Source organism: Bubalus kerabau, chromosome 2 (assembly GCF_029407905.1).
Source record: "Bubalus kerabau isolate K-KA32 ecotype Philippines breed swamp buffalo chromosome 2, PCC_UOA_SB_1v2, whole genome shotgun sequence".
NCBI lineage: Eukaryota > Metazoa > Chordata > Mammalia > Artiodactyla > Bovidae > Bubalus > Bubalus kerabau.
This window is the reverse complement of record NC_073625.1, coordinates 149,807,065-149,827,352: the sequence shown is the minus strand read 5'-3', so window position 1 is coordinate 149,827,352 and position 20,288 is coordinate 149,807,065. Positions and strand designations below refer to the sequence as shown.

General features: G+C 35.3%; 1 long non-coding RNA gene across 1 annotated transcript; it reads right to left on the bottom strand.

Moving 5' to 3' along the window:
* Positions 1–3,984: 3,984 nt before the first annotated feature.
* On the bottom strand, positions 3,985–19,486 carry LOC129644941 (uncharacterized). Its single transcript, XR_008711069.1, has 3 exons — positions 19,017–19,486; positions 16,184–16,318; positions 3,985–6,816 (listed from the first exon to the last, which is right to left on the bottom strand). It is a non-coding gene; the product is annotated as an uncharacterized LOC129644941 (long non-coding RNA).
* Positions 19,487–20,288: the final 802 nt, after the last annotated feature.

Sequence of the window (20,288 nt, the reverse complement as noted above, 5' to 3'; positions counted from 1 at the left end):
GATAAAATTAAAGTAGAAATAAAAAGAGGAAAAAAAACAGACTCTAAAGCAAAATTACAACAGTGGCAGAAGTCACATAATGTTTTGGCTAAAACATGTTATCCTTTTAGGTTGAAATGGTGAGCTTAAAAAGATAGTAAAATTGTAGAAAAAATTTCCAGCAGATGCAAAGGTATTGGGATTTAAGTAGACTTCATCAATTTTGAAGAAGGAGAAATTGAGTTATACTCAGCATACATTGAAATATATTAGGGTTTGAGAAACGGAGATTACTTAGCATTTGTGAAGGAAAATTGAAAACTATAAAATCTATTGAGAGTATAACATTCTACTCAGAGTGCAGAGTATGTTTAAGATTACCCTGAATGTGTCTCTGAGTTTGGTGAAGAATACATATCTCAGCATTTTAGTGTACTTAAAAAAAAAAAAAGAAAAGAACAATTAAGAATCACAGATATGCCACTTGCAAATAAAATGAAATCAATGCATCTTTTAATGAGAACATATTTATAGTTTAATTAACAAGATAAAGATGCCAAGAATTTTTTCTTTGAAATATGTTCACCACCATATCTCCTGCAAAGTATGTGCATGATTTATATTCAAATATACTGATAGGTTTTGATGACATTTAAGATAATGAAGGTCTGAATATATAACTTGAGACTAGAGTTTTTTGCACCACACATTCTTACATTAATTCATCACACATTTATTTAGCCTCTACCCATCTATATGCTTGGGATACATCTATGAGTGAAGTAAACAAAGATCACTTCCGTCTTCTATAATGGGAAAGCAGTCAGATGGCAAAAGAAGACATACAATAAACATTAAATTTAAGAAGTTAAAGTGTATAGTATATGTGAGGTTGGTAAAAGAAAAGCTTTGGGAGAGAAAGGCAGAACATGGGAGATAGATTAGGCATGATGTGAGTCTTAGTCCATTGGTATCTTCAGTTACTTTTGGCTCAGAAATAGAAGGACAGTTGGAGTATGAGTATAGTAGTTCCAGTGGTAGCCATGTCTCACTCTCAGCATCTATAAACAGTACCAGAGCAAGGACAACAGAAACCCCTCACTCCCCAAAAACAAAACTCTCAATAAACACTAAGGTGACAAATGAAATAAAATTGACAGACAGCAATGTGGTTTAAGAGAAGAGAATGTGGTAAAAGTTTGAATAGATATTCACTCTTCTGTCAATAATATAGGAACAAATTATTCTGAAGTGGATCATCATCACAAACATCACAGCATATGACTCTTTCAAATACATTTTATGACAACCAAAAATAGGCTTATAAACTTTGTCCAAAATTAACTTAAAAAGAAAAAAGCTCAAGCTTGTTCTTACAGTAGTGTTTCTTATGAAGAATGCTTAGGAAAATATTGAAGCATCAGCAGAGTACTGAAGCATCACACCACAATTAAAGAATCCAGATCATACTTTTTATATAGATTCTTCTTTACTGAGCATTGCAAATAATATTTTTACATTTCATTAAATTTATTTAATAGGCAAAATGGTGATACAAATATAGGCAATTTATTGAGGTATACTATATCTGATAAGTACCTGATATTTCAAAAATGAGATATGGCATTCAAAGGATTTAAATCAAAGAGAGGAAAAAGCTCATCTTGAATCTAAAAGAGCACATTTGTATTTTTCAAAGAAAATTGTTTATAAACAAGTCTTAATGAATATGACACCACCCTTATGGCAGACAGTGAAGAGGAACTAAACAGGCTCTTGATGAAAGTGAAAGAGGAGAGTGAAAAAGTTGGCTTAAAGCTCAACATTCAGAAAACTAAGATCATGGCATATAGTCCATCACTTCATGGCAATAGATGGGGAAACAGTGGAAACAGTGGCTGACTTTATTTTGGGGGCCACCAAGATTACTGCAGATGGTGATTACAGCCATGAAATTAAAAGACGCTTACTCCTTGGAAGGAAAGTTATGACCAACATCAGTTCAGTTCAGGTCAGTCGCTCAGTCGTGTCCGATTCTTTGCGACCCCATGAATTGCAGCACGCCAGGTCTCCCTGTCCATCACCAACTCCCGGAGTTCACTCAGACTCAAGTCCATTGAGTCAGTGATGCCATCCAGCCATCTCATCCTCTGTCATCCCCTTCTCCTCCTGCCCCCAATCCCTCCCAGCATCAGAGTCTTTTCCAATGAGTCAACTCTTCGCATGAGGTGGCCAAAGTACTGGAGTTTCAGCTTTAGCATCATTCCTTCCAAAGAAATCCCAGGGCTGATCTCCTTCAGAATGGACTAATTGGATCTCCTTGCAGACCAACATAGATAGCATATTGAAAGGCAGAGACATTACTTTGCCAACAAAGGTCTGTCTAGTCCAGGCTATGGTTTTTCCAGTAGTCACGTATGGATGTGAGAGTTGGACTATGAAGAAAGCTGAAGGCCAAAGAAATCATGCTTTTGAACTGTGGTGTTGGAGAAGACTCTTGAGAGTCCCTTGGACTGCAAGGAGATCCAACCAGTCCATCCTAAAGGAGATCAGTTCTGGGTGTTCATTGGAAGGATTGGTGCTGAAGCTGAAACGCCAATACTTTGGCCACCTCATGTGAAGAGATGACTCATTGGAAAAGACCCTGATGCTGAGAGGGATTGGGGCAGGAGGAGAAGGGAACGACAGAGGATGAGATGGCTGGATGGCATCACTGACTTGATGGACGTCAGTTTGGGTGAACTCCGGGAGTTGGTAATGGACAGGGAGGCCTGGCGTGCTGCGATTCATGGGGTCGCAGAGTCGGACACAACTGAGCGACTGAACTGAACTTAACTGAATGACTATGAAGTTTTCACCACTGATGATGAAATTTTGTTGTAGTTTGGAAAATTCTTTTCTAACAAATGTTTGAAAATCAAACACTTGTCAGTTAAGCATAAAAGAAAAGAATGACTATTTGTATAATCTGATAAAATGAAAGCTGCAACTTATTTCTATCATTATAGAAATAAAGGCTTATATGAAGATATGGAAGTTATTTATTTGCTGGAAAGTTATGCTATTTATGCAAAAGAAATAGAAAACATGGCTAGAAATGATTTTTTTTCCCAAAAATCCTGCCTTCCAGATTTGTTTTGCTAACTCAGTAAATTTACCAGATGCTGCTGCTGCTGCTGCTAAGTTGCTTCAGTCGTGTCCGACTCTGTGCGACCCCATAGACGGCAGCCCACCAGGCTCCCCCATCCCTGGGATTCTCCAGGCAAGAATACTGGAGTGGGTTGCCATTTCCTCCTCCAATGCATGAAAGTGAAAAGTGAAAATGAAGTTGCTCAGTTGTGTCCAGCTCTTTGCGACCCCATGGACTGCAGCCCACCAGGCTCCTCCGTCTATGGGGTTTTCCAGGCAAAAGTACTGGAGAAATTTACCAGATAAATATATTCAAAATGTAAAACATTATGGAAATTTAAATTATTTGAGAATAATAGTATCAGCAACCTGTTTTAAACATGAGACAATAAGTATTTTAAATAAAACTGTGATTATTGTGAAATCTTTTACAATCAATTGATGAGAATAGATTTAATAGAATCTCAGTGTGACCTTCTTTTTCATGAATGCTATCTGGTAAATAAAATGATTTTCTAGAAAGTTTTCCAAAAACACTTAACTGCAAATCTATAGCAGTGTACTATATTTTATACTAACCTGATGAGAGTGAATTTGACCTTTAAGAAATACATTAACAGATGTTCAGCAAGCACATGGAAAGGTGTTCAATATTGGTAATTATTAGAGACATGCATATCAGAACTGCAATGAGCTATCACCTCACTCCAGTCAGGATGGCCATCATCAAAAATTTGACAAATAATAAATGCTAGAGAGGGTATAGACAAAAAGGGGCCTTTCTACACTGTTGACAGAAATGTAAATTGGCACAGCCACTATGGAGAAGAATATGGAGGTTCCTTAAAGAAATGAACATAGATTTACCACATGATCCTACAATCCCTTTTCTGGGCATTTATTTGGATAAAACTATAATTTGAAAAGATACATGCACTCTAGCATTCACTGAAACACTATTTACAATAGCCAAGATATGGTAGCAGTCTGGATGTCCAACAACAGATGAATGGATAAAGAAGATGTGGTATATATATACATACAATGAAATATTACTCAGCAAAAAAAAAGAATAAAGTAATTCTGTTTGTAGTAACATCAATGGACCTAGAAATTATGACACTAAGTGAAGCAAGCCAGACAAAGAAACACACATCTCATGTGATATCACTTTTCTGTGGAGTCTTAAAATAAATAAATGAATTTATTTACAAAACAGAAAGAAATTCAGAGATACAGAAAACAAACTTATGGTTACCAAAAGGAAAAGGGAAGGATGGATAAATTAGGACATTAATATTAACATATACACACTACTGTGTATAAAATAGATAACCAAAAAGGACCTACTATATAGCATGGAAAACTATAAGGGAAATTTTGTAGCAAGCTATGAGGAAAAATAATCTAAAAAATAACATATGTCTGTATATGTACGTGTGTGTGTGTGTGTAACTGAATCACTGTGCTGTACAGTTGAAATTAACCAGATATTGTAAATGAACTATACTTCAATTTTAAAAAAGAAGAGAAAAAAAAGTACATGCAAATGATGAAAGAGGCTAAGGGCAGTGTTTCAAAGGACATAAATACGTGAGACAACTAAATAGAAATAATGAAGAAATAGGGCTTGGTGCTTTAAAAATATATTTCAGAAAGAGGAAAATCATTTGGAAGAATGAAACAGGTCTGATTCCATAATAATTTTTGAAAATTTTAAACAATTTTTCACTAATTTATTCAACTGCAAAGATTTTTTCCATTATCTTTAAGAAATAATTTTTATAAGATGAACTAAACAGACTTTTTCAAGATAAGTTCACATAGAAATATTCAATCGATTTCCAACTTTTAAAGTTCTGTACCTTTAAAAATTGTAACACAATCTACAGTATGAGCCAATAAATAATGTGTTATGATAAACTGAAAACTCTCCTAAAGATACTCCTGAATTCCTACACAAGCATTTGGCACCTCTATTTCCAACATACAGATCCCATGTATTACTCAAGACTTATGTGATATCCTTGCCTCTTCCACAGCGAAATTCTGGTGGATATTTCCTTTCCTTTTCCTCAGATTTCACAGGAAAATATTTGCTACTCCTTTATGGCATTTATCACATTTTACTTTGCCCTTGTAAGTTTTTATGTATGTGTCTGATGCTTTCTAATTTGCCTAAAGACCTCTAAATATATGAAACTGAAATTTCATAGGCATTCATTTGATACTATTAATACATTCAAAATAAAATGATAAACTTATAAACTGTGGTGTGCATGATGAAGTATAAAAGAAAGAAGCAAGAAACAAGAAACATGTGAAACAACTACTAAAATTAAAAGGGTAACACTACAAATAATCTTGAACCCACCCTTCTATTATCCTGACCTTGTTTGGATCAAACACATACTAAATTTTATGTTTTATATTCTTTAGCTTTTCTATAATAGCTTATAAAAGAACCTGTGATTATATCATTTTGCAATTTATTATTTGGTTACTCTGTTTTTAATTTTTTCAATGGCATCATAATTTATGCAGTCTTTTGTGACTTGCATTTTTATCTTGGACATTTTAGTCTGATGATAGACTACCACAGATCTACTTTACTTGTATATGATAATTTATTTCTTTATTGGTTAGTTTTTTCTTCATATTTGTTGTTATAATCATTATTATGCAGTTTCCTGCCAACAAAGGTCCGTCTAGTCAAGGCTATGGTTTTTCCTGTGGTCATGTATGGATGTGAGAGTTGGACTGTGAAGAAGGCTGAGCGCTGAAGAATGGATGCTTTTGACCTGTGGTGTTGGAGAAGACTCTTGAGAGTCCCTTGGACTGCAAGGAGACCCAACCAGTCCATTCTGAAGGATATCAGCCCTGGGATTTCTTTGGAAGGACTGATGCTAAAGCTGAAACTCCAGTACTTTGGCCACCTCATGCGAAGAGTTGACTCATTGAAAAGACTCTGATGCTGGGAGGGATTGGGGGCAAGAGGAAGCGGGGACGACAGAGGATGAGATGACTGGATGGCATCATTGACTTGATGGACGTGAGTCTGAGTGAACTTCGGGAGTTGGTTATGGACAGGGAGGCCTGGCGTACTGCAATTCATGGGGTCACAAAGAGTCGGACACAACTGAGCGACTGAACTGAACTGAATGCAAGTTTCCCCAGATGATTTAAGTAGAAATGCAGTTGCTTTAGGTAACTACAATTTTTAAAGGTATTATGTCAATTTAATATTCCTACTGGCAGTGTATAAAAGTTAACTCACATCCTCATCAAGATGTATTATTATCAGACTTAAATTTTGACCAGTGTGATGGATGTATAATGTTATATAGGTGTGATAAATAGCCCTAATGACACAAGAATCTTTATATATGCTTCTTGATGAAGGTCCATGGCTCGAGGCCAGAAAGCTTTGAACTTGGGCCGGCTTGATCAGGATGCACATCTTCTCCACCGGAAACCCCTCCTCCTGCTATGTTCTCCAGGTCTGCCCACAAGAGCTGGTCAGGCTGGTCCCCCACAGGGCAGGCATTCAGCACCCACATATGTGTGACTTTGGAGCTGTGTGCAGAGCTGGCATGCCTGGGTGTGTGTCTACTTCTGCAGCCAAGAGTGTCCTGAACCGGAGCCTGCTTTTGTAGATAGCTCTGTGGTTTTGGAGGACTTACCAGGTGGCACTAGTGGTGGATAGCCCTAGATAAAAAGAGGAGAATGGAGAATAAGTAACAGAGGTGGTGGAATAAGCTCAAATTATTTTTGTATGGTTAATAGAGAAAGCATATGATATAAAAGCCAATAACTTCAAAGATAAAATATAGAAGTGTTATAAAAGCTATTAGTGTAATAAACACTAGAACAAAATTTGAAAGTTTATTTCTTATTTATTTATTTTTTGACCAGCTAAAATGTATTTTCCCTCTGTCACCAGTACATCTCCTGTACCCATTTTGCCCTCCCCAGCACCTTTAGCTCTATGGTTATCACCACTTTGTTCTCAGTATCTATATGTTTGTTTTTATCTCATTTGGCTTGTTTAAAAAACAGAAACTTTAGAACTAAAAATTCCATCAGAATTTCTAAAGTGGCAATGGAAAAATATGTAATTAGAGACAGAAATTCAGTAGAATGGAATAATATACACTTTAATTGTAATTAATTCCCTGATAGCTCAGTTGGTAAAGAATGGCCTGTGATGCAGGAGACTCCAGTTCAACTCCTGGGTCGGGAAGACCTCCTGGAGAAGGGATAGGCTACCCACTCCAGTCTTCTTAGGCTTCCCTTGTGGATCAGTTGGTAAAGAATCCGCCTGAAATGCATGAGACCTGGGTTTGGTCCCTGGGTTGGGAAAATCCCCGCTGGAGAAGGGAAAGGCTACCCACTCCCATATTCTGGCCTGGAGAATTCCATGGGCTGTATAATCAGTCCATGGGGGTCACAAGGAGTCCGACATGACTGAGCAACTTTCACTTTAATTATAATACACAAGAATGGTGACAAATCATTCCATCAATAAATATGAATTGTATTAATTCACTTAGGATTCTAGTTTTCAGTGTTTTTATTTTGAAATGTTTGACTCAGAAAATCTTCATTAACAGTAAAATGAACATTCCATACAAGCTTCACCCATATTTAGGAATTCTGACCAGTTGAAACACTTAAAACTAGCTTTTATATATTGTAGAACTCTCCCATCGTTTTAATCACTTACTTATTGGCACAATAAAATGATTCCATTGGGCCCTATATACTTCCCTTTCACCACTCTAGAATCTGCCACTGTTGATGCTAGTTTTTTCATTACTATTAGGATATAGATTATATCATATAATGTCATTGTGTGTTGAGAATTGTATTTCTTATTCCAACTCAAAAATATGTTGGTTTTTTTTTTCATTTTATATTTTTATCTTGTTTCTCACATAGGACAGCAGTATATTGCTCATTTGTTCAATCCAGTAATAAGCTGAAAATACTTTCAAATTTTCTACTCTATTAAAAACTAACTTCCTAAAGTACAAAGTATCTTTGTGATACTTTTCCTTTTCCCCTCAAATTATACCCTGTGCTGCTGCTGCTGCTAAGTCACTTCAGTCGTGTCCGACTCTGTGCGACGCCATAGACGGCAGCCCACCAGGCTCCCTCGTCCCTGGGATTCTCCAGGCAAGAACACTGGAGTGGGTTGCCATTTCCTTCTCCAACGCATGAAAGTGAAAAGTGAAAGTGAAGTCGCTCAGTCGCGTCTGACCCTCAGCGACCCCATGGACTGCAGCCTACCAGGCTCCTCGTCCATGGGATTTTCCAGGCAAGAGTACTAGAGTGGGAATATATAATTAAAATACAGTATTAAAAACTATTTAATTGCCTTAATTGGTTCCTTTTTAAAACTCTGAGGTAAATTTAAAATTTTATGTGAAATCATACTCAAATATTTTTACTTTCATATTAAGGAGGTTTTCTCTTTTTTTCCCCATCTTTGTTTATTGATATTTTGTATATTTAAAACATAATTCCCAAAACTGTACTGACTGGTATACTTCAAAAAGTATCTCTTGTCCTATCTCTTTCAAGCCAGCCCCATCTACCATGGTAGATAAATATATTCATTCATTTCTGATTATTCTTATTATGAAAGCATAAGGAAATGCACACATTTAAAAAACTACCACACTCTTTCTGTTTAGTTATTTATTTTTACACAAATGAGGGCTTACAGTGTACAGACTTTCCCCTTAACAACATATTCTGGAGATCTGGCTGTAGTTTACTTTTATTTAAAAAAGAAAAAGCATTGTGTGTCTGTCTTTGTCATCTTCTTCCTTAATGCATGTGTATATCTTTTAGCTACAGTCTTGCAAAATGGTATGCTGTCAAATTTTCAATTTTTCCCTACTTGATGAGAAATAAAATCTGTGTCACTTTATTTTGTATTTCACCTGTCATTGAATCTAATCTTTATGTTTTAAACTCATTTCATATAATTTTTTGACCAGGTATTTTATTTCTTTAGGACTTCCCTGGTGGTTCAGATGGTAAAGCGTCTTTCTACAATGCGGGAGACCTGGGTTCAATCCCTGGATTGGGAAGATCCCCTGGGGAAGGAAATGGCAATCCACTCCAGTACTATTGCCTGGAAAATCCCATGGACAGAGGAGCCTGGTGGGCTACAGGCCATGGCGTCACAAAGAGTTGGACACGACTGAGCAACTTCACTTTTTTTCTTTTACTTTAAACATATTAATACTTTATGATCAGACTTATCATCTGCCTTTTTATTCTTCATGTTTCTTGTCAAAAAGTTTAGCTTAGTTTAGTTATGATTGTCACTCATTTCCTAAATACATCAAATATTTGAATCATACTTATAAAGACTCCTCAAAGTTTTTTCTAGTAATTGTGCAATTTTATTTTTTTTTTTGTACTTAGCTTTCTAATATATCTAGATTGTTTTGGTGCATAATGTGAGATATAGATTCAATTTTTTTTTCCTAATTGGCCATATATTTTTCTAAAACAGTTTCTTAGAGTCCATTTTTGCTCCAGTGATTTGACATGCCACCTTTATCAAATGCTGAATCTTCATATATATTGGGATATACAAGTGAATTTTCTGTTTTACACAATTACTTATTTGTTACTTCAAAATTCACCTCATTTCCCCTTATTGCTTGCAAGTCAATGATCAGACCTCAATATAATTTGTACTCTGTACTCTGAGAGGAAGAGAGTACATTTGAAATGATTGGCTAATATAGTTCAATAGGAGCTGGTGGATATGCTTTGAATTGATTAAGAAGTTTTTTTTTTGATCATTCATGGAAGGCTAAATAGGATATAAATTATTGACATGATAGCCCTTTCTCACGATTAGAGTCTCAAAATTGTGGCATGAATTTTTAGACTTAGTATTCATCTATATCTGAGAATGGTTCCTTGAAGCTTGTAAACATAGAAAGCCAATAAGAGATGAGGTAAAGATTCCTGTACTATCATTGAAGCATATTTAGGAAGATTCAGAAGGCTTGAGATGGAAGACTAAAGTGTTAAATGCTTTTGTGTTGTGAAGCCCAGAGTCCACACTGTTCCATATCCCCCAGGAGATCATAGAGCACATCTTTTTAAAGAAGTTAAAACCAATTTGTGGGACTCACTCCAGACTTTGAAAATATGTTGTGACTGTCCTCTGTAGGTGGAGGTTAACAAGAGATATAGCTTTGGAAAGGTCTTCCTAGAATTTCAGAGTGGCCAATGAGCATTATTAACCTATAGAACTACTGTGAAAGTATTTATAGTAATAAGAATCAGACTGTAATTGCAGCTAGGGGTCTTTGACTCATAAGGATGGTTGGTGATGGTTGCTGTATTCACAAGTGTATGTCTGACTTCTAACTAATCAAATACAAAAGTAATAGCTTGTCACATTGTATTGCCTAAGTATCTGTTCACTTACATTTATTTTATATTTATTCAAAGTTCATGATAGAATTGGCATGATTTATTTAAGTATAGTCAAATTATAGGCCTTTAGGGAATGGAGGTGCACATTTGTGGAATGAATATTTTCCTGACATCAGCTACTGATTCAGTCAAAATTTATCAGTCAAAAGTTATAGATCAAGTGGAACACTGGATTCTGGAATTGTGAAATACACACACATATGCAAATAGGATCTCTTCCATATGATCTTGTCCTGAGATTGGCACATATGCAATTGCATATGTAATTGTTAATACATATGTAATTGTAAATACATATATATTGTAATATATTAAGGCTTAAAAATTGTAAATCTGATGTGTTTCAAGTAAAAGAAACATGTAAGTCTGCCATAGAAATTTTGGGAATGGATTTTAGAAAAAAAAAAGTATTTGGCTTAGTACTTAAAGGATGAGTATAAGCTTTCAAACTTAACACATGGAGAATGTCTTTTAAGGGAATAACTCATTCTCATAAATTTTAAGTATTTGATAATTTCAGTTTGTAAAGTTCAAAGTGCATAAAATCCATGCACCTTCTTTACATAGTGTTCCATGGTTATGTGTCCCAGTTTTGAAGGAGAATCTTTGGAAATAAGGGTCAGATAATTGTACTTCAAGTTGCAATCTGAAGGAAATTTATAAATAACCAGATTTAGAACCAGACATCTAGACAATGATGCTAACAGATATACATCATATTAAATAAATAGCAAGATAAATGAGTGGCTCTCTATGACCTTAACTGCCTTAATCAATGCTAAGAAGAGTGAAGAGCCTGGGTATTTTCTTTGATTTTCCTAGTTAACTTTCAGTAGCAATTGTCTTTTGAAGTTCCATTAAAGGCTACTGTCCCAGTAGTCCTATCCTTTGAATTTCTTATCCCCTGTTCACAACCACTGAGAACAATTTACTGCTTATAATGTACACACACACACTTTTAGACAGATACAGAAAATTGGTTTAATAGGAGCCCATGTGGAGAATTGGAATAGACACTCAGACTTCAGGGTTAATCATGGTGCTTGGAGTGAAGTCCAACTACTGATTTCAAAAGGTTAGATGCTAAACCTACATAATAGTTGTTTGAAATACGTGTGATTAAACTCCAGGTGGCTCTGGACCAATGTATACTGTACAAGTCCCTTCAGCTCTACACAAAAGAAGTAAAAAGATTGTTAGGAGTTGTGCTGAAATCTAAGGGCAAACCAGTTGATTTTATATTTTATGTTTGCTGAGGGACAATTGATAAAACAAAGACATTACATTGACATATATTGTAACACCAGGATCAGAGTCTCATTTTAGGACACATTCAAGTCTTAACATTTCTCTAGTAATTGCTCTGACTTTTCAGCTCCATTTTACTTAATGATACACAGTGAACTGAATTGCTTCAGTGAAATGAGAAAGCAGCAAAAAAAATCTGTAGAAGATTTGATTATGTCCCTTGGTGTAGCCTTACTCACTCAGTCATGTCCAACTCTTTGTGACCCCATAGACTGTAGCCTTCCAGGCTCCACTGTCCATGAGAATTCTCCAGGCAAGAATACTAGAATGTGTTGCCGCACTCTCCCCCAGAGGATTTTCCCAACCCAGGGATCAAACTTAAGTCTCCTACATTCCAGGCAGATTCTTTACCATCTGAGCCACTAGGAAGCCTTGTTGTAGCCTAGTTTCTGAATAATGTTATATCTTGATTATATAATTTTTGTCTCATGGTTTATCCACTATGAAGATAAAAGCCATTTGGGGCAATATAAGTCTACCACAGATGGGTAACACTTAGAGCAGATCCAGTTCGATATTTGGCAAAACTAATACAATATTGTAAAGTTTTCAAAAATAAAATAAAATTTAAAAAATAAATAAATAAAAATAAAAATAAATTATAATATTGACTTTGAAATTTCTCAGTTTTCCTAGATTTATTGATTTTAAATCTAGTAAGGGAAAAATTTTTGTACATTAATGCATACATTTTTCTTAGTAATTATAATTTATATATTGCTTTGTCTGATCATTTGGTTCAGGCCTTAAGGGTGATGTCATTGCTACATGAATCTGTCCATTCAGAATCAATTTTACATATTTAAAATGATATTTTACAGAAAGATGTAAAAAGTAATTTACCAGAAATTGAAAGCTTTGTAAATACTCCATTCTCATGTTTGCATTTAAAGGCCCATGCGTGCTGAGATTTTGCGTACAGGCTGAGATTTTTATATTTAAGCAGATGATAAAAAACAAACCAACAACTGCACCAGTGAGTTGCTAAGCCACCAGAAAAAAAGTAAACTGTTCTAAGCTTAAGAACCAGTCAAGCTGTGAGCTGTGGAATCCATAAGCTGTGTATAAAATGAGGTCAGTGAATCCTGATCTCGTTCTGAACCAGAATCATTTGGATACACATGCACATCAAGATGACTTGTTTGAAGCCCAAGAGTTGGTGAAAATTACACATTGCAATACAGTGATATGCATATGCGTAAAGGAAAATTATTTTTTTCATTAGATAAATGTACTTCCATATGCAATCAGTGTCAGTTCTTAGTTTTATTTTTGCATATCCATAATATCACCTTTTAAATTATAACTATTAAAATCTACAAAATGGTAGCACATTTTTTTTTAAATCAGTTCATTTCAGAAACTGTTCAGAAACACAGCATGATGATATTTTACTAAGAAAGAATCTGTGAAAAATGATACATTTTTGGGTAGCAACATTATTTGAGAGTTACTATGAGCAGACCAGATCCTTTCAAATATTTTCGGAAAGAATAAATAAAATTTCTATTTCTTCTTAAGTTACATAACTTAAGCATGTTTTGTAAGGTTTAAATTCAAACCCAGTTCAGAATATAGTTTATCTATGAGAACACAAATAACCACCCTATCTTGTGAAATGCAACATGACAAAAGGGATAGAAAATTCACAAAGTTTTGAAAGAAATTAAAATAATCTTTTGTATTTTATGATTACGAGTACATAGGACATAAAAGAAGGGATACATTTTAATAATAGGGAGCTAAATCTGAAAGAGCTTCCCTGGCAGAATCCACCTGCCAGCACAAGAGATGTGGTTTTGATTCACGGTCAAGAAGATCCCCTGGAGAAGGAAACAGCAACCCACTCCAGTATTCTTTCCTAGGAAATCCCATGGACAGAGGAGCCTGAGGGCTCCATGGGGTAGCAAAAGAGTTGGGCATGATTTAGCAACTAAGCAACAACAATAAAGCTTAAAGAACTCATTGGAAATTAAAATGTCATCCTGGGTTGCGTAAGAGGAAAACCTACCACAGAACAATAACCCTATCAAGTCTAGCTCCAGTCCAAAGCATACACTAAATGATGACACTTTGAAAAATAAAGACTGATGAATAACTATTTGTAAACCTTAATATGTTAACAATATAATTTTCTGTATAAAAAGAGATGGGACTTGCTGATTTAGGGAATGAACCAAAAGGGACTAAACCATATGTAATAAGCTGAAATATTTATGACATTATATCTGGAAATAATAATATTTTTCATTGCACTCTGGTAACCAATACAGGGAAGAATGCTGTGACAAAAAGATAAATTGATGCTTTACAAGACTAGAAGTTCTTTGGAAAAAAAGAGAGTACACCATTACCTTTTTTTATACCAAACACCTACCAGAGATCCTTAATTAGTAAGTAAGCCTAGAAAATGCTAAAAATAGATTTTCTAGGATTTACAAGAATTAAGGAAGTACAGATTTAGGGACAAGTGAGATAATACACAAAAGAGATTACTGTACAGGACTATGCATTTTTGCAAACAAACAAACAAAAAAATCAAATAAAAGAGCCCTGGTTCAGCCACTATGGAAAACAGGATGGAAGTTGCTCACAAAATTTAAAATAGAATTACAATAGGATCCTGAATTCTACTTCTGGATATATATCCAAAGGAAGTGAAAATAGGAGTTTGAACAGATATCTTTACTGTCATGTTCATTGCAGCATTATTCACAAGAGCCAAGATATGGAAACACTCAAAGTGTCCATCAACAGATGAAGGGATAAAAATACAGAATATATACACACAAATTTGAGCAATCTCCAGGAGATGCTAAAGGATAGGGAAGACTAACATGCTGCAGTTCACAGGGTTGCAAAGAGTTGGACACTACTGAGCGATTGAACAACAATGTATATATCCACAATCTTATATATACATATATATACTTGTGCATATATCCACAATTTTATATGTATATGTATGTATGTGTATATATATATATACACATGTATATATATATATATATACATATACATATGTATATGAGATATCTTATGGTATTTGAAGATACTATATATATATCTTATATATATATATATATAAGATATATATATATAACTCAGATAAAGACAAATACCATAAGATATCTCTTATATTTGAAATTTAAAAATGTTGAACTCAGAAAAGCAAAAATAGAATAGTGGTTACCAAGACCTGGATGAGAAATGGGAAGATGTTTAAGGGTACCAAACTGGGAGCTAGTATATGAATACATCCTATAGTTCTAATTCACAGAATAGTGATTATAGTCAATAATATTGAATTATAAACTTCAGGGGCTTCCCTATTGCCCAGACAGTAAAGAATCTGCCTGCACTTCAGAAGATCCAGGTTCAGCCCCTGGGTTGGGAAGATCCTCTGGAGAAGGGAATGGCAACCCAATCCAGTATTCTTGCCTGAAGAATCTCATGGACAGAGGAGCCTGGCAGGCTACAGTCTGTGGGACTGCAAAGAGTCAGACACTGAGTGACTAACACTACTACTATTATAAACTTCAAGGGCTTTCTAGGTGGCACAGTGGTAAAGAATCCACCTGCCAATGCAGGAGACTCAAGAGACATGAGTTCTATCCCTGGGTCAGAAAAATCCTCTATAGTAGGAAATGGCACCTTGATCCAGTATTCCTGCCTGGAAAATTCCATGGACAGAGGAGACTGGTGGTCTACAGCCCACGGGCTGACAAAGTGTCAGACATGACTAAGCAACTAAGCACACACTCATACACTTCAAAACTGCTCAAGGCTAGATCTTAACTGTTCTCACCCCACAAGAAAAGTGATAACTATGTGATGTGATAGATGGTAGATGGTAATTATTTTGCAACATATGAATGTATAAAATCAACAAGTGGTACACCTTAAACTTGAATAATATTAAATGTCAATTGTATTTCGATTTAAGAGAAACTATAAAAAATGGGGTTTCTCTGCCTCCTGTAGAGAGAAACTGAGCCTTGTTTAAGAAAGCAGCTTACTGAGTTAGTTTACATGTTGTTATGTGGCCATGATATAGCTCTAACTACAAAATCTAAAGAAACTAAACATTACATAAGTTTATTCATCAGTTTACTTATGTATTTTAAAATGATAAATATACAAATGGCTTTATATATCTGGAGTGTTGAAGAGAGGTACCACTTCTTGATGTTATAAGATGCTACATGTATCTTAGAAAATTAGATTGAACATATTCCAAATCCCTCATTTGACAGGTAAGAAAGCTGAATCACAGAAATATGAAATTACTTACTTGCAATTACTCACATACTGTTTTGTTTAGTCACTGAGTCGTGTTCAACTCTTTGCCACTCCATGGACTGTAGATGCCAGATTCATCTGTGCATGGGATCTCCCAGGTAAGAATACTGGAGTGGGCTACCATTTCCTTCACAAACACATATAAAGAGAATCAATTATAGTTCAGGTCTCCTGACTCCAAAACTAGTATTTCCCCTTGATACAACCCCATAAACCCTAATATAATGCAATAAATTCAAGTGAGGGACCATGATTCTATGACTGTTTCAGAAATTCCATCCTACTACAAGAAAGCAATGATAACTTCCTATTCATTAAAAATTGAGTGTTGGAAAATTAGAGTATTTTCTGTTTATTCACACATATTACTGAGCTGTTTATGTACTGCAAACTGCTTTAATGTCTGCTTGGTTTTCCAAAAATGAGAGAGGGAAGTGAGAAAACATGAGTCAAAGGAGAAGCAAGAATATCTTACTCTATACTATTGATAAACTGCCTTAATAATGCTACTATTTTGACATGGTAGGAAGCATCCATTCCTACTACCTGAACTTTGTTTTGGTGTGTATTCATGGCTTTATGCAAACATAATTAATCAAGAACAACTAAAGAAACAAAAGAGCATTAATATTTTTCAAAATTAACTTTTATTGGAATATAGTTCATTTATAATGTTGTGCTAATTTCTGCCGTATAGCAAAGTGAATAAGCTACACATATGCATATATCCAACACTTTCCAAACTGTGTGATAATATAAAACTGATTTTGTTCTAGGTGTCTCACAGTATCACTTTCATTGTTTCTTTGTAGAACAAGGAAAAAGAAAATTATGCTTGTTCTCTCTTTGCTTGAAATGAGAGCTACTCAAATTAGCAAAATAGTGGGGGGGAAGTTGTGTAATATCTGTTATCTTCTGCTCTTGGTTCTTATATTTCTGTACTTCTTACCAGTCATGGTACATATTGTTTGATCATTATTCCTGAATTTTTACTCTATGGTCTCCTCTTCCCATCCAGTGTCATACTAAGTCATGTTAGAGACTAAGGCTAACATGTTAGAGACTAAGACTAACAAAAAATAAATATTCCTAACTTTATTTAAAATTTTGATTTTTTTTTTTCTTTATGGATTTTTGCTTCACATTTCATTTGTAACATATAATTTAACATAACTATAGATATTTTTATACACTTTAAATTATGTGCCTAAATAATCTTTATGGCCTGTACTTTTCCTTTCTCATAATATCCTCAAATGGTGATAATATAAAAACAATTTTTCCTCATGAAAGAGATATAGGAAGTAGTCCTCCTCTAATAATATGATGAATTATGCCTCTAGTGGAATGTTTTGATTTATTTGAAAATTCACAGGAATTTACTTTAAAAACTATTTTAACCTGGGGTTTTCTTTGTGAGAAGATTTAAACTGATGATTTTTCTATATAATGGCTCTAAGAATAATCACAAGTTGTATTTCTGCTTAAGTAAGTGTTTCTAATTTTTTTTTTCTAGGAACCTATTAATTTATAAGTATTGAAGGTCAAAACAAAAATGCTTCACACATTTCACTCTGTTCCAGCCTTGTAAACATTCCCCCAATAATTTATAGTCTGGTTTTTTTTTTTTTTCTTTTTAGGTCTTTCTCACTGTAGATATTCTTCCCAAATCAGAACTTCTGTTCTTTCAGAAAACTTATGGATTCTTAATATAAATTAGGTAAAATGTTGGACATTTTTAGATAGGATATAAAATTAAGAAATGATCCTCCTTCTAAATATTTTGAAAAATATGACAGAAGCCAGAAGAAATACGTATTGTTGATTATTGTGTATGCAGAAAAATACAAAGACTACAAAAGAGATCATTAAAAATCTATGAAAATGAATTATTGAAAATATTTTATTATGATCAATACAATAAAATGACATCACTAGAACAGGGATTAAACTTTTGAAAAACAGAACGAGGGTTCGGTGCTCAAGTTAGGTTGAATGACATTAGAAGATACTAGGGGAAAAGGCCAGCTGCAACAGACAAGGAAAAGCACTATATTATACTCCGAACCTAAAAACTCAGTGACTCAGAGTAGCTCGGAATTTATTGTTTAAAAAAAACCTAGCTATAGGTTACAATTTTGATAGAAATGAGATTTCAGCACATACATGGAAATTTGAAAATATTTAAGAGAGATTATAAAGTATTGAAGAATAGAGGAGTTCAAAATGTCAAGGGCTATGTTAAAATACTCATTTATATGAACATCAATTTCACACACAAAAAATTAGCATGAAATTTGAAGAAGAGAACTATATAAATGATTTTCTGAGGTCACCAAGACTATGTTCAAGGATGATAGGGGAATTGGAAGAGAATGGTGAAAGCAGAGAAATTAGTAAATGGCTAAGTGATGGTATCAGAATTATGGCCTAAAATACACACTTAGTAAAAAGATTTACACCAAATACTGTCTTTTGTACTGCATTTTAAGGTGTGCACAAATGTGAAAAGAGAGTGCTTTTTTGAGGTATTTTTGAATACAGGGTTGGAGAATGGATTTTAGTCTGAAGATAGTCAATTTCAACTGAAGTTTGAATGTGGATGAGTGCCGGGGTCCAGCCCCAGCTGATCCAGGGTATTCGAAGGAGAGACGGCATAGGCGAGGGTCAGGAAACAACTGCTTAATTACACGTTAATTAAGGATACAAAGAGTAATAGAATGAGGATAGCTCAGTAGGAAAATTCAGTGGAGAAAAGAGGCCGAGTAGCTTGGTTTACGTGGGAGACCAATAAAACTTCAAGACAAGAAGTTTGCACCACTTACGTAGGCCACAGGCATCCTTCCGTTCTCCCAAAGGAGAGGAGACACTGAGGCCTCCCCAGTCGGATCTTAGAAGCCCAGGCATAATTAGCAAGCATGGTGGGTTCTGCGCTCCAGATGGAGACTCAGCCAGAATTTGAAAGAGAGAGCGACATGGGGAGACCAAGTTTCAGTGAACAAGGCCCGCACTTTATTTTCCAAAGTAGTTTTTATACCCTAAGTTATGCATAGAGGATAATGGGGGAAGGGGTGGAGTCATGCAAGGACAGCAGTTCCTGGTCCTAATCGAAGCCAGGCTTTCAAACTTATCATATGCAAAAGTTCAGGTGATTGACATCATCTTCTGGCCCGGAGGCCTGTTAACATTTTAAGAAACTTATTTTTCTCTAAAGCTGATTATTCCAAAGTCAGGCACCAGCCTCCAAAAAAGCATTGGACAAAGCTGCATTTTACATTTCTATACACCCATTATATCAATCAATACACTGCCAAGGACACAGTAGGTAAGGAGTATGGAGACTTAGCAGCAAACATTGGCCCAACAAGTGAAAAACCCTTCACCAATACAATTTCTAATCAATCTTTTAACTACTCAAAGGAATCTGTGTTTAGGCAGTTTAGAACATCTCCTGCCTCTCACAGTTGGGAGGCTCTGAACAATCACATGTGGCCGGAAAAACCTATTCAGGCAGGCTAGAGGATTTCCAAAGGAGTTTGTAGGTTAAACACTGTCACACCCAGGAATTATTAACTGGAGCTGTAAGCTAACTCTTTTTTCAGAGAGAGGTAGTGGGGGACAGCCCCCCGTAAAGTCAGAGGTGTAGGTGAAAGCACAAAGCAGAAAGTAGGCAGACTCTGGTTTGGGGGTAGATGCTCGAGAATTTCCAGGGGGACTCCTGAGGCTCGATCCCGCCTTTGCGTATGCCGAGCCTCCTTCCTCATGACCTTTGTCATGGGCGGAATTTCTCACGCTGGCTCCCGGCAGTGATAGAATTCCAGTTGAGCTATTCCAGATCCTGAAAGATGATGCTGTGGAAAGTGCTGCACTCAATATGCAATATGCACTCAATATGCAATATGCCGGCTCCCGGCAGATGAGATCCTTTTAGAAATATTTCTAAATGTGAGAAGCATTTCCCATAAAGAATGTGATCAAGACACTGGAAGGAAAATATGGCCAGACAAGACATGTCTTATCTGATGACCTTAGAATGGGAGAAATATTTGCATACAAAGCGAGCAACAGGGATTAATATTCAAAAATATACAAACAGC